At 35.4% G+C, this 13,927-nt stretch overlaps 1 pseudogene; it reads left to right on the top strand.

The window, feature by feature from the left end:
- Positions 1-1,969: 1,969 nt before the first annotated feature.
- Positions 1,970-2,895, top strand: LOC140690239 (olfactory receptor 4C3D-like; annotated as a pseudogene).
- The last annotated feature ends 11,032 nt before the right edge of the window (positions 2,896-13,927 follow it).

The raw sequence follows: 13,927 nt of genomic DNA, 5'->3' as shown, positions 1-13,927 counted from the left end.
ATTTTAATTATCCATTTCTCCAATGTTGAACAGTCCATGTAGTTTCCAAATTTTCCATGACTCTTAAAAATTGTGTTGAATACATTTGTAAATAATTATTTTTTTGTTTTAAAAATATTTTTCTTTAGAGTTTGTTTCTAGAAAGAGGATTGTGGACCCAAAGGTAAAAGAAAAAAGCAATTTTTATTTTTTTAGTTATTTCTAGACCACTTCTATTAATTATGTCTAATTCTTACTATATGTATAGTATACGCTTTTCTGACCTGTTGGGTAAGTCAACTTGAGACTAAGGGAATGCAGTGAAGCTGCTGCCCTTTGTTTTCACATATGGATACATTTTTCATCTTGGGAAATCAAAAGATAAACTCTATCCATTTATCTTTGAAATGGAAAGACATATTTTTGGCAAAATACACCTTATTGTGCTTATGTTTTCTCTTTTCTTTGGGAAATTTACGTCCCCAAATTTCCTCATTTATTAGTAATGCAGTGTTCAGTAACTGGGAATGATGGATGATGGATGCTGTGGGAAGATGGGAGAAGGAGACATGAGAATGCCTGTAGCAGAAGCATAAAGGGATGGGCAGGTCATTCACATCATGGAGGGATGGGTTGCTGCTGTTTGGTAACAAAATTTCAGTCCTTAAGGACATTTAACAAGGACACATTTCATGATTGTGTAAACAAACATACATTAATATACATAGTAAGTCTCCAATAAATATTTGTTTAATGAGTGAACTTGAGGTAGGTGTTAATAGATTTTACATGTGTCTGGGTTATGTGTGTATATGTGTAGATATATAGTACAATATCTCCTTCCCTGTCTTATCTAGAAGACTTTTTTTGTTCTCCACATTATATTTTTATTTTTAGAACATTGGAAAAGGATTTTTTTCTTGATAGATCCTTGCATATTGAACACCCATGAAAGACTATTTTTATTCAAGTCTATGAAATCTGTAAATTTACTGAATATGACTATGTTAAATTATATGTGGAACAGATTTTGAAGAAAAAAACTATTGTTTAGAAAACACTATAATTATCTTGATAGTAAAATGACCCACCAATATATTCTTTTTTAGAGGGTATTAATATTTCATATTTACCCTATAAGTGTATTTGAAAATATTAAGCTGGAATACAGCTTACTTTCAAATATTTGTGTTTCTCATAAACTGCAGAGCAGTGATAAACAGAGTAGGAGGATAAGCACATTTGAGTTCCTTATGTTCATGATCTGGGGAAGCAAGTGTATTCTTATCCACGGAGAATGGAAATTCAACAAGAATTCACTCATTATCCAGTGGGTTTCAGGCACTGCAGACATTATGCCAGGCACTGATAGGTGCAGTGAAGAAACACATGAGTAGCTTATGTGTTCTGTTAGGTACCAAGGAGACTGATTTGCCAATATTTATATACATTTGCCTAAGATGCCTGCATATGGGAGATATTTATTGATGATGTCTTTCTCTCCACAGTTAGAGTGAGGCTTCAGATATAAATTCTCAAGGAAGAGGAAATACCTCTTACCTGTGTGCAGCAGCTCTCAGCTTACAATATACATCTGAGAATTACAATCTGTAAGCCCACAGACCCAGAGGAGGGATCAAAATCATGGGACACAGATGATTCAGCAGAGTCACATGGAGTTGGAACCAAAAAAATAATCAAGATCTCATGTAGACAGCCCAGGGTTTTCTCAGGAAATTACCCTTCTGATGTCCTATAGATGTTTTACAGGTGACAAGTACTAGGTGTCTGAACAGAAGGAAACATCATGGAGGAAGTAAGAGATAATTGAAATAAGCACTGAGCAGGAGTGTCAAGGACGTGCTCCACAGGTACAGTGACTGCTCTGTTTTTGCACCAAGATATTCAGACCCTGATCTTTTTATGATTAATGAGTAACAGTCCTTATTCTTGTAGGTAATTCAGGCCCCAGGAAGGTATTACTTCTTGAATGGACCTCCTCATGCCTCCCAACAATGTGACTGAGTTTTTTCTCTTGGGACTCACACAGCATCCACACCTGCAGAAAATACTCTTCATTGTCTTTTTGCTCATTTTCCTATTTACCCTGCTGGCCAGTTTGCTCATGGTCATTACCATCTCCCTCAGCCCCACACATTCAGCTCCCGTGTACTTCTTTCTCACTTGCTTGTCCTTCTTAGATGTCTCACCTTTGTCACCACCCCCAGAGGAAATAGATGTACATAAAGAAAATACTTTCACCAGAGGAAAACCATCTCCTGGGGTGGCTGCCTGACTCAGCTCTTTTTGGAACACTTCCTGGGAGCATCAGAGATCATCCTCTTTGTCATGGCCTGTGACCGCTATGTGGCCATCTGCAAGCCTCTGCACTACACGACCATCATGCAATGGGGGCTCTGCCAGCTCCTGGTGGTGGTGGCCTGGACTAGGGGGATTCTACATGCCACCCTGCAGATTCTTTTCATCAGCTTGTGCTTCTGTGGTCCTAATGTCATTGACCACTTCAGTGTGATTTATTCTCACTTTTAAAACTGTCCTGTAGTGACATTTACAGGTTTGGGACTGTGGTGGCTGCTAACATGGTGGCATGTGCTTACTGATTTTTTTCATGCTACTCATCTGCTATATAGTCATCTTGAGCTCCCTGAAATCCCGTGGTGCTGAAGGATGATGCAAAGCTCTGTCTACATGTGGCTCCCTCTTTATAGCAGCAGTGCACTCTTTTGCCTCATGTATATTCATCTACATATGTCCTGTGAACACCTACCCATGGACAAGTTGGTGACTCTGTTTTTTGCAATCCTCACTCCCATGTTTAATCCTATCATTTACACAGTGAGAAACACAGAGGTGAAAAATGCCATGAGGAGTCTGTTGAAGAGGAGAGTAACTTAGGTTGTTCATGATGCCAAAAATGTGATGATTTATACACATAGGGAAGTTTATACCTGTTGTAAATTGTGAAAAAAAGAATTCAGAAGTTTTGTGGATCACTGACAGGAAAACAAGGCCTAGAAGCTAACATTTGTTGGGTATTTATTATTGGCTAAGCATTTACCAGGCATTTTGATGACTTGTAATGTACTGTACCAAAGCTTTAATGAATGTTCATGGTCATATCTTCAGAATAGCCAATGGAGAAAACAACTAGAAACCCCCAGTTTGATGATTGTAGAGTATGTTTTTCTCCAGAGTCTTCCTGCTACTTCACCACATTTTTCATACATGTTACTTGGATGAAATTAGTTTTTCTATCGGACCTTCATCTCAGAACTCTTGTTTTTGCTTAGTCTTGGCAAAGCCATTAAGGGATAGAAATTCTCAGATGGGCACATGTGGAAGGGACAGTTGTTTGAAGAAATCACAGCTGATCATTTTTACCCTGCACTCTGTATTTACCAAAAGCAAAAAGAGAGACTCCACAAAAGGAGGAAAGAATAATTTAAAATCTATCTCTCCTTTCTACCTTTTCATGGCACAACAAATAAATGAGAAATTAGAAATTTATTATTAATTTGGTCTTAAATTCTTAAGCATCCTTATGGGTCATATATATATATATATATATATATATATATATATATATATATTTTAATATTAAAAAATGTTTATACCAAGACTTAAGGAGTCACTTGTAACAAAAAGTGTAAACTTACACATTTAAACAAAAAGTATATATTTAAGTTCTAAAACTATTACTCTATAGGTCTGATACTTATTTTTACATTAAATGAACACCTTACCAGGCAGAGTCACTTCAGTTGATTCATCCATATACTAAACTGGTGATTCCATTATTAGTGTCCCCATTTTACAAAGAAGCAAATTGAAGCCAAGAGAAATTTATTAATTACTTGTCTCACATCACACTCTCTTATCCCATAAAGTGTGTCAGGAACTATTACACTGTCATGCACCTTCCCTTCAAATGTTTCAGCCACAAACTTCCAATCCAGGTCTTTAAAACTCAGTCTTACTTTCAATGAATCACAGTTGTCTCTGGTATGTTTCTGTTTATAGATAAGAAAAATTATATGCAAACTTAACGATTCACTTTGACCTCCAAGAAGATGTCGTCTAATTTGTTGTAGCCTTGTCTCACCTGTAGTTATGCTTTTCAGCACTACAAGTTTTTCCTCTTTTTGAAATTTTGAGTTACATCACTTCACTTTTACGAAAGACCAACATTAATAAGGTAACAAAATTTTTTTAAAGCAAACATCCCCTTCTGATTTCTGTTTAATTTGAAATTTAATTTAGTGAAAATATTAGTCATTAGTTGAGGGGAATGAGCTAATTATTGTTGAATTCCAACCATGAGGCATACATTTTGATAGGTTCTTTAATACTTTCATTTTCTTAATATAGCAAAGGTACCATTAGTGAGGTTTTTACTCCACTTCATACAAGAGGAAAATAAGACTCAGTGAAGTTAAGCAACAATACCAAGTCTTTCAGACTATTTTCTGTACTCTTCCTGCTTCCCACTATTCCTTGATACTGAAGTGGAAGGAAAGGCTGCAGAGCACAGCCACTGAAGGAATGACACAGCAATTGAGGACAAGACAAACTGGTTAGAACAAAGATGGTGGAAAATTCAACTTCCAGCAGACTTGAGCCTCATGGCACAACCACAGGTGCCATGACAATTCCTAGGCTGACCATAAAAGTCCAAAAAGTGGGTTGGGGGCATTTTCTGGACATCCTTGCCCCTTCCCCAAAGTAGTTGGAATAATCCTCCTACTCATTAGCATATGAAATTACCAAGCCTATGAAACCTAACAAATCTGCACCTTGTGGTTGCTGTCCCGCTCGCCTTCTGAGTTGGCCTGCATTCTGTCTATGGAGTGTGTATCTACTTTTGCTTTAAACACCCCCCATCCCTCATCTTCTCTCCCTCTCACCTTTCTGAGGTGGCCTACGTTCTGCCTAGGGAGTGTGCATCTCCTAAGCCATTTTCCCTTCTGAGTGGAATGGACCCCACTCTCTGCTGAGGACGTATTTCTCTAAATAAACTTGCTTTACTTTACCATGCCTTGCTCTTGAATTCTTTCCCATGTGAGGCAAGAACCTATTCTCCCATAACAATATCATGATATAAAAAATACCAAAACATTGATCTGATCGTTGGCTACATTGTGGAGATTGTCATCATGTTCTTCCTATAGTTATTTATTTATTTTTGTAGGGGTTGGGTGAGGGGCATTTCTTCTCTTTAGCTGTGTGTGACTTCCATTTAACAGGCTGCTTATACTCTTTTGATTTCTCTCATGTCAGGGAAAAGCCATGTAATGATCTTATTTGTGCAGATAAACTACCCTTCATGGGCATCATGAAAAGTGGGATGTAACAGGCTCAAGAAATGAAATTCAAATGATTGAATTTCAAAGGAAGTGACCCTTGTGTGAAAGAGATATTTGGAGGAAAGGTGAGCCACTCAATCATTGAGGAGATTGATCCTCTATTTGGGATTGGGGGCAGCACCTTCAAGAGCTAAACAGGTGCTCCTTCCATTGGGCTTTCCCCCTTGTTGTCCCATTCTGTTAACAGTTATTACTGGGAAAATGGCTCCATGATCAATTCAGTTTAGGAAATTTTGACTTATTTAACCAAAAAATACTGTTCAGTGGGTTTGATGAAAAACATTTCATCAAGTTTTGGGTATAGATTTGTGCAGTTGAAGCACAGCAAGAATTTCAGTTTGGTCAAAATTTAAATAAGCACATTAAACTTATTTTTTAAAATAAGTTTGTTATTAAAAACATGCATTTGATGGGAGCACTATCTCTCCCAAGTAGGTAAAAATGGTTTGGGCGGCATGAACATTTTTTATTGTAGATATACTTATATACAAGGCACAGATACAAATAAATCTCAGAAATAAATAGTACTTTTGTCACATTACTATTTTAGAGGGTGAAGTGTCTAAGGGTCTAAATGTCTAATAAAGCACCTTAGTGGGGCAATAGTGAAAAACTGATTGAGGAATTCTGCCCTGAACCATGTCTAAATAATTAAGTTAGCATATGGGGTAACTTTAGGGTGTTAGTAAGGGTACTCTAAACACAGAGGTTGGCCAGTCACCTGTGAGGATCATATTCAGTGCAACTGGAAGAGTCTTCCTTCTCAAGAGACTTCCCAGAGTAATGACCCAGTTGTAATCTATGAAGTGTGCTATAAATGTTGGGTATTGATAATTTTTACTTTTAAAGGTAGAAATAGAATGAAGGCTATAACCCTAAATATTTCTAACTTGAAAACAAATCACTTAAGAATACTAATTCTTGTGCAGTGAGAAAAAAATTAATTCTTATTTTTTCTGGCTAAGAAACATTTTAAAATCCTTTATCACGGCAACTATCCTGCAGTTAGATGTGTCACAATTTTAATAATAGTCTTGAAAGATGCAGACAGCCAGATTGGGTGACAGAAAAATTCAGTTCTGGTAGCAGCAAGGTAGCCAAAACAAGTCCTGCTGACAGTTTTCCATTTGTTAATAGAGGGAGATGGATCATTGTGTGGCCATTCTTCTATTGAAAAAGAGAGTTTAGTTGTGGAAAAAATAAGCAAACTGTTAATACCGTGATCTGGCTTTGTGCTGGTGAAGCATCAGCTTGGCATGGCTCCAGGGAAGCTCTGCCCCTGAGAGAACTGGATCATTGCAGGGATGGATGGACATTCACTGGTAAGGTGATTAGCGCCTCAGTCAGGAGAGACCCAGCCTCAAAGAGATGCAGTTGAAATGATGCAAGTCTGCACATGTTGAAATCTTGTGTCATTTGAAAATTCTTCAAAAACATTAGGAATCCTGGTTCTGTCAAAATGATTTCCCTTGAAGTATTTGGGTGATTTGTTCCCAGTGTATGTCCTGATTTACTCACCTCCATGCTTGGATTTGCTAAGTTGAAACTCTAATGTGTCATAAGTCTCAGCTTTTTTATACATAAAAGTTTGTGTGAGTACATCCTCGATGAGTTGAGGCCCTTGGTTACCCTGACTTGATCCCAGAAAGTTCATTGGTACAATCTCTGCCTCATATTTATGGGGACCATCAGGCAGCTGATTTTAGAGGTCACAGAGACCACATCAGACTGAGTTGTAGAGGCGATTTTAAAAACTTTTTGAGTATTAAACATGATATTAATTTTAAAAGATTTTGAAATAATTGAATCACTTATATGCATGTACAATTATATTTAAAATGAGTCAGTTCACCTGCTTTGTCTGTATAAACAAATTTTGCCTCAGAATGGAGAGCTTTGAGCTATCAATAATCTTTAGCTTAATTTACTTTCATCTTATTTGGCATTATGGAAACTTAAGGGTCCACCTTTCAGACTCTTTCCAGATTATGAGATTAGTAAATAAAAGTGTTTGTTTCATAGATGGTGTCTTAGGAAAAGGAAGAACAGGAGCTGCTGGAAAGTAGAATATACTTTAAGACAGATCTTATGTTTCCCATTTTTAAAGCAATTTTCTCTGTGTGTGTATGTACTATATAAGTTATACATATGTATATAATATGTTATATATGTATATATATATTTATGTGTTTCTTTGGTACCAACTTCCTTAAACTTTATTCTTCTACTAATCAGTTTTGGAAAGACTTTATGTGGTATTTTTCTTTCTGTTTTGGTCAGTTTATATTTATTATAATTATTTAATGAAAATACATTGAAATAGATGTATGTATATATATACATATATATGCATGTATATATGAATATACATGTATGTCAGTGCCATGGGTGATGCATTAGGTTGTTCAGGAATTAAGCTTCTTCCTTTTGGAAGCATTCTAAGACAGAATTAAATTTTCTATCTATCGAAGTATATTAATGTTTTGTCCATGGGAAGTTCTGCTGCAGATAATTCCATGTCCACTTATCTTTCAAGAAAAGCACAGTGAGTTAGAAATACTTCCTGACAGGAATAAGTCTTGTAAAGCCTTGCACTAGAAACAATCTTGGTGATGCACATGCTTAGGGCACAGGGCTTTTGAGGAGCACAGGGCACTGCTGCATCTTAAAAATGACAACCCAGTGCCACTTCCTAAATACATTGCTCTCACCTTCCTGCTATCCAGGATTTTACTGAATAAGTCATTTAGCTCTATAAGCAACAATAAACAAATGGGACCTAAGTAAACTTACAAGCTTCTGCACAGCAAAGGAAACCATAACTAAAACAAAAAGACAACCTATGGAATGGGAGAAAATTTTTGCAAATGGACCTGACAAAGGCTTGATCTCCAGAATATATAAGCAGCTCATACAACTTAATAAGAAACAAACAAATGACCCAGTCCAAAAATGGGCAAAAGACCTAAACAAGTAATTCTCCAAGGAAGACATACAAATGATCAGTATACACATGAAAAAATGCTCAATATCACTAATTATCAGAGAAATGCAATTCAAAACTACAATGAGGTATCACCTCACATCAGACATAATGGCCATCATATAGAAGTCCACAAGTGACAAATGCTGGAGAGGCTGTGGAGAAAAGGAAACCCTCCCACATTGCTGGTAGGAATGCAGTTTGGTGCAGCCACTGTGGAAAACAGTATGGAGATTCCTCAAAAGACTAGGAATAGACTTACCATACGACCCAGGAATCCCACTCCTGGACATATATCCAGAAGGAGCCCTACTTCAGGATGACACCTGCACCCCAGTGTTCATAGCAGCACTATTTACAATAGCCAAGACATGGAAAGAGCCTAAAAGTCCATCAACAGATGACTGTATAAAGAAGTGGTGCATTTATACAATAGAAGACTATTCAGCCATAAAAATTACAACATAATTCCATTTGCAGCAATATGGATGTTCTTGGAGAATGTCATCCTAAGTGAACTAAGCCAGAAGGAGAAAGAAAAATACCATATGAGATTTCTTATATGTGAAGTCTAAAGAAAAAAAGAACATAAATGCAAAACAGAAACAGACTCATAGACATAGAATACAAACTTGTGGTTGCCGGGGGAAGGGGGTTGTAAGGGACAGACTGGGAGTTTGAAATTTGAAGATACTGACAGCTATATATTGAATAGATACACAAGATTGTACTGTATATACAGGGAAATGTATACAAGATATTGTGGTAGTGCACGGTGACAAAATATGCAACAATGAATATATATATGTTCATGTATGACTGAAAAATTGTGTTCTACACTGGAAACTGACACAACATTGTAAATCGACAATAACTCAATAAAAATAATAATTACAATAAAAAAGATTATCAGAAACCTGTATATCTCAAAAAAGCCCTTTCTATGGATCTTCCTGAAGTTGAAGCAATTCTTTAAAGCATCAGCTCCTCTTTCATGAATGACAAAAGACATAAAAAATCAAGGTTAATGATCTGATTACAATGTTTTTGACAAAGAAATAATCAAGATGCTATGACACAACATTTTAAGATAACAACTGGATTATGACCAATAATATTACACCAGGACATATTTAAGTTCAGAAACTTTACATAATTTCTAGACATTTTACATAATTATATAATCCATACAGTATAATCTATGAAGGTTTATCATTCATTGAAAATCCTTCCCATGTAATTTAGGATACCAAGCAATTCTAGTTAGAGGAATATTCCCCTCTGAGATGCCTCAGGGGCCCTCTGAAGCATCTCAAAGTCAGCTGGAAAATTTAATTAGAATGTGATAGAAAGTCTGTCAACAACATCCAAAAGTTTCAAAACACTCGGTCAAATAGGATCATAGGTCACTGTGAACATGTATTTCTTTAACCAAAGTGACAAAAGATTTCAAAGGCAAATATAGATTACTTAAAAGCAAGGAAGTTCACATGGTCTGTTATCCATAAGTAACGTTCTAAGCATCTTAATCTGTTAGCAGAGAGGAACCAAATCTAGTTCTACACCAGCCCACTTTTAATAACAAAATCCATCTTCCGAATTATATTCAATCTAATTTCAGAAAGACCATGCACAAAATTTCTTTTACAGGGCTCCTGTTTTACAAGCCTTCCATAAATTTCTATAGACATATTAGTCCATCCCATTTTTTCTATCCAGAAAAAAAACCAGTTTTTCTACTAGAGTAACTTTTTATGACAAAAATGAATATAATGTTATCATTACCCATTCATCTATCAATGGACATTTTGGTTCTTTCCATGTCTTAGTTACTGTAAATAATGCTGCAATAAACATGAGAGCACAGATATCTCTGCAGATTCCTGCTTTCATATTCTTGGATGTATACACAAATGTGAGATGGCTGAATCATATGGTAGTTTTATTTTTAATAGTTTTAGAAACCTTCATAATATTCACACCAAGATATAATAGAGTTCTATTTTCACTACATCCTCACCAAAATGTGTTGTCTGCTATATATCTCATAGCCATCTAACAAGTGTAAAGTGATTCCTCATTTTAGTTTTTAAACATTTTTTATTGATTTATAATCATTTTACAATGTTGTGTCAAATTCCAGTGTAGAGCACAATTTTTCAGTTATGCATGAACATGTACATACATATTTATTGTCACATTCTTTTCTCTGTGAGCTACCATAAGATCTTGTATATATTTCCCTGTGCTATACAGTATAATCTTGTTTATCTACTGTACAATTTTGAAATCCCATCTATCCCTTCCTACCCCCCGCCCCCTTGGCAACCACAAGTTTATATTCTATGTCTATGAGTCTATTTCTGTTTTGTATATATGCTTTTTGTTTGTTTGTATTAGATTCCACATATTAGCGATCTCATATGGTATTTTTCTTTCTCTTTCTGGCTTACTTCACTTAGAATGACATTCTCCAGGACCACACTTGCTGCTGCAAACGGCGTTATATTGTCAGTTTTTATGACTGAGTAGTATTCCATTGTATAAATATACCACATCTTCTTGTTCCAGTCTCTGTTGATACATATTTAGGCTGTTTCCATGTCTTGGCTATTGTAAATAGTGTTGCTATGAACATTGGGGTGCAGGTGTCATCCTGAAGTAGGGCTCCTTCTGGATATATGTCCAGGAGCGGGATTCCTGGGTCATATGGTAAGTCTATTCCTAGTCTTTTGAGGAATCTCCATACTGTTTTCCACAGTGGCAGCACCAATCTGCACTCCCACCAGCAGTGTGGGAGGGTTTCCTTTTCTCCACAGCCTTTCCAGCATTTGTCATTTGTAGATTTTTGAATGACAGCCATTCTGACTGGTATGAGGTGATACTTCATTGTAGTTTTGAATTGCATTTCTCTGATAATTAGTGATATTGAGCATTTTTTCATGTGCCTATTGATCATTTGTATGTCTTCCTTGGGGAATTGCTTGTTTAGGTCTTCTGCCCATTTTTGGATTCAGTTGCTTGTTTTTTTCTTATTAAGTCATGTGAGCTGCTTATATATTCTGGAGAGGAAGCATTTGTCGGTTTCATTTGCAAAAATTTCTCCCACTCCATAGGTTGTCTTTTTGTTTTAGTTATGGTTTCTTTTGCTGTGCAGAAGCTTGTAAGTTTACTTAGGTCCCATTTGTTTATTCTTGCTTTTATTTCTATTGCTTGAGTAGACAGTTCTAGGAGAACATTTTTGAGATGTATGTGAGATAATGTTTTGCCTATGTTTTCTTCTAGGAGGTTTATTGTATCTTGTCTTATGTTTAAGTCTTTGATCCATTTTGAGTTTATTTTTGTGTGTGGTGTAAGGGACAGACAAATTTTCTTTATTGCCATTGTGTTCTTTGTTGCTTGCACAATAGAAGGGACCCAAAATTCACATTATAGACTTTGTCAATTAGTTGAATTCTTGATCTTTTGGAGTGAGTATTTTTTTCTGATAAATTTTGATTAACACTTTCTACATTCTCTATATATAGATGCATAAAATTGTTACAAATATTTATTTTTCTTTGTTGTATACTACAAATATTTATTATGTCATTTATAATTCTGAATATTTTCATATGAACATATTATTTTAACATTCTTTTACTTTTTTATTTGTTCTATCATATCACTCTTGGAAAATTCTATATCCTCATAAAGATTTTGTAAATTTTAACCTTTTTAGAAAAACTAATTTTGAAAAAAATTTTTAACCCATCTATAATTTATTTTTTGTTTATGATGAGGAAATATCTAATTCCAAAAGGTAAAATAATGTGCCAACATAATTAATAATTTCTTTAACAATTTGAAAAATTTCTATTTAGACATCAAGTTTTACACTGTTGAGAGGTTTTAATTTGGGGGCACTTCCCATCCTTCTCCCTTCCTCCCTCAAAATTTTAGGGTCATTTTGGAAAGTTTGAAAACTTCCCATAAAATATGTTTAGGATATCACAACACTACCTGTTTATTTTGAAGAAAATTATGTTTTCAATATCTTGTGTTCTCATCCAGAAAAATACATATATTGTGAATAATTGATCGATGTCTCAGTAAACATTTGTAATCATCTCCATAGAGTATACATAAATCTTTGCCTTGTCATTTTCTTATTTAAAAAGAGGATCCTCTTATTTACATTTGATTCACATTTTCAAGGATGAAGTCAGAAAGGACTTAGTGTCTTTTCCCTATGTGACTTACAGCACAATCCTAAAGTCTTGGGCATGTAACTACTACCAAACAATCATAAGATTGTATCCAAAAATATACAATAGCAAAGACATGGAAAGAGACTAAATGTCCATCAACAGAGACTGGATAAAGAAGAAGTGGTATATTTATACAATGGAATACTACTCAGCCATAAAAACTGACAACATAATGCCATTTGCAGCAGCAAGTGTGGTCCTGGAGAATGTCATTCTAAGTGAAGTAAGCCAGAAAGAGAAAGAAAAATACCATATGAGATTGCTCATATGTGGAATCTAAAAAAAACCAAAAAGCATAAATACAAAACAGAAATAGACTCACAGACATAGAATATAAACTTGTGGTTGCCAAGGGGGCAGGGGGTGGGAAGGGATAGATGGGATTTCAAAACTGTAGAATAGATAAACAAGATTATACTGTATAGCACAGAGAAATATACACAAGATCTTATGGTAGCTCACAGGGAAAAAAATGTGACAATGAATATATATATGTTCATGTATAACTGAAAAATTGTGCTCTACACTGGAATTTGACACAACATTGTAAAATGATTATAAATCAATAAAAATGTTTAAAAATAGTTTTAAAAAAAAGAGAAAATTTGCCTGACTTCAGGGAAATTATAGACAAATGAACACAGACTAAGTAACAAAGATTTTTATCTCATCAAGTGAAATAACTACACAAATTTGAAAATTAACTAATACCTGACTTGGGCCATTTGGACACATAAAGAATACTCTAGACCATGTGGTTTAAGCAATAAACATTTATTTTTCACAGGTTCAGAGGCTCAGAAGTCCAAGATTAAGGTGCAAGCAGGTGGCATGTCCGGTACAGTCCTCTCCCAGTTGATAGGGAGCTACCGTTTTGCTGCGTCTTCTCATGGCAGAGGGTCAAGTGCACTCATGGGGTCTCTTCAAAAGAAAATGAACCCCAATCATGAGGACTACACCTTCATGACCTAATCATCTTCCAAATGGCCCACCTTCAAAAGCCACCATATTATAAAGGATTTAACTTCTGATTTTGAAGAAGAACACAATTCTCACTCTATAGCAACAATGAAAAGTGGAGGAATAAATTACATATAATCTGATAAACTCAAATACTTAGTATTTTTGGTGAATAATAATGTAGTTGAGAAGACTGTGAGATCATATAGGAATTTTCCACTTAACAGGAATAAAAGTCAGGACATGAGGTTTCTCATACATTGTGTTTTACTAGTGACAAGCACCCATTACCCCAAAGATTTTAACCCCCAAGAATACAGACCAAATAATGGAGGCAGAGCAGTAAATTTTTTTGACCACATGCTTCTGCC

The sequence above is a fragment of the Vicugna pacos genome, chromosome 29 (genome assembly GCF_048564905.1).
Source record: "Vicugna pacos chromosome 29, VicPac4, whole genome shotgun sequence".
Classification (NCBI taxonomy): Eukaryota; Metazoa; Chordata; class Mammalia; order Artiodactyla; family Camelidae; genus Vicugna; species Vicugna pacos.
This window is presented reverse-complemented; position numbering and strand designations above follow the sequence as displayed.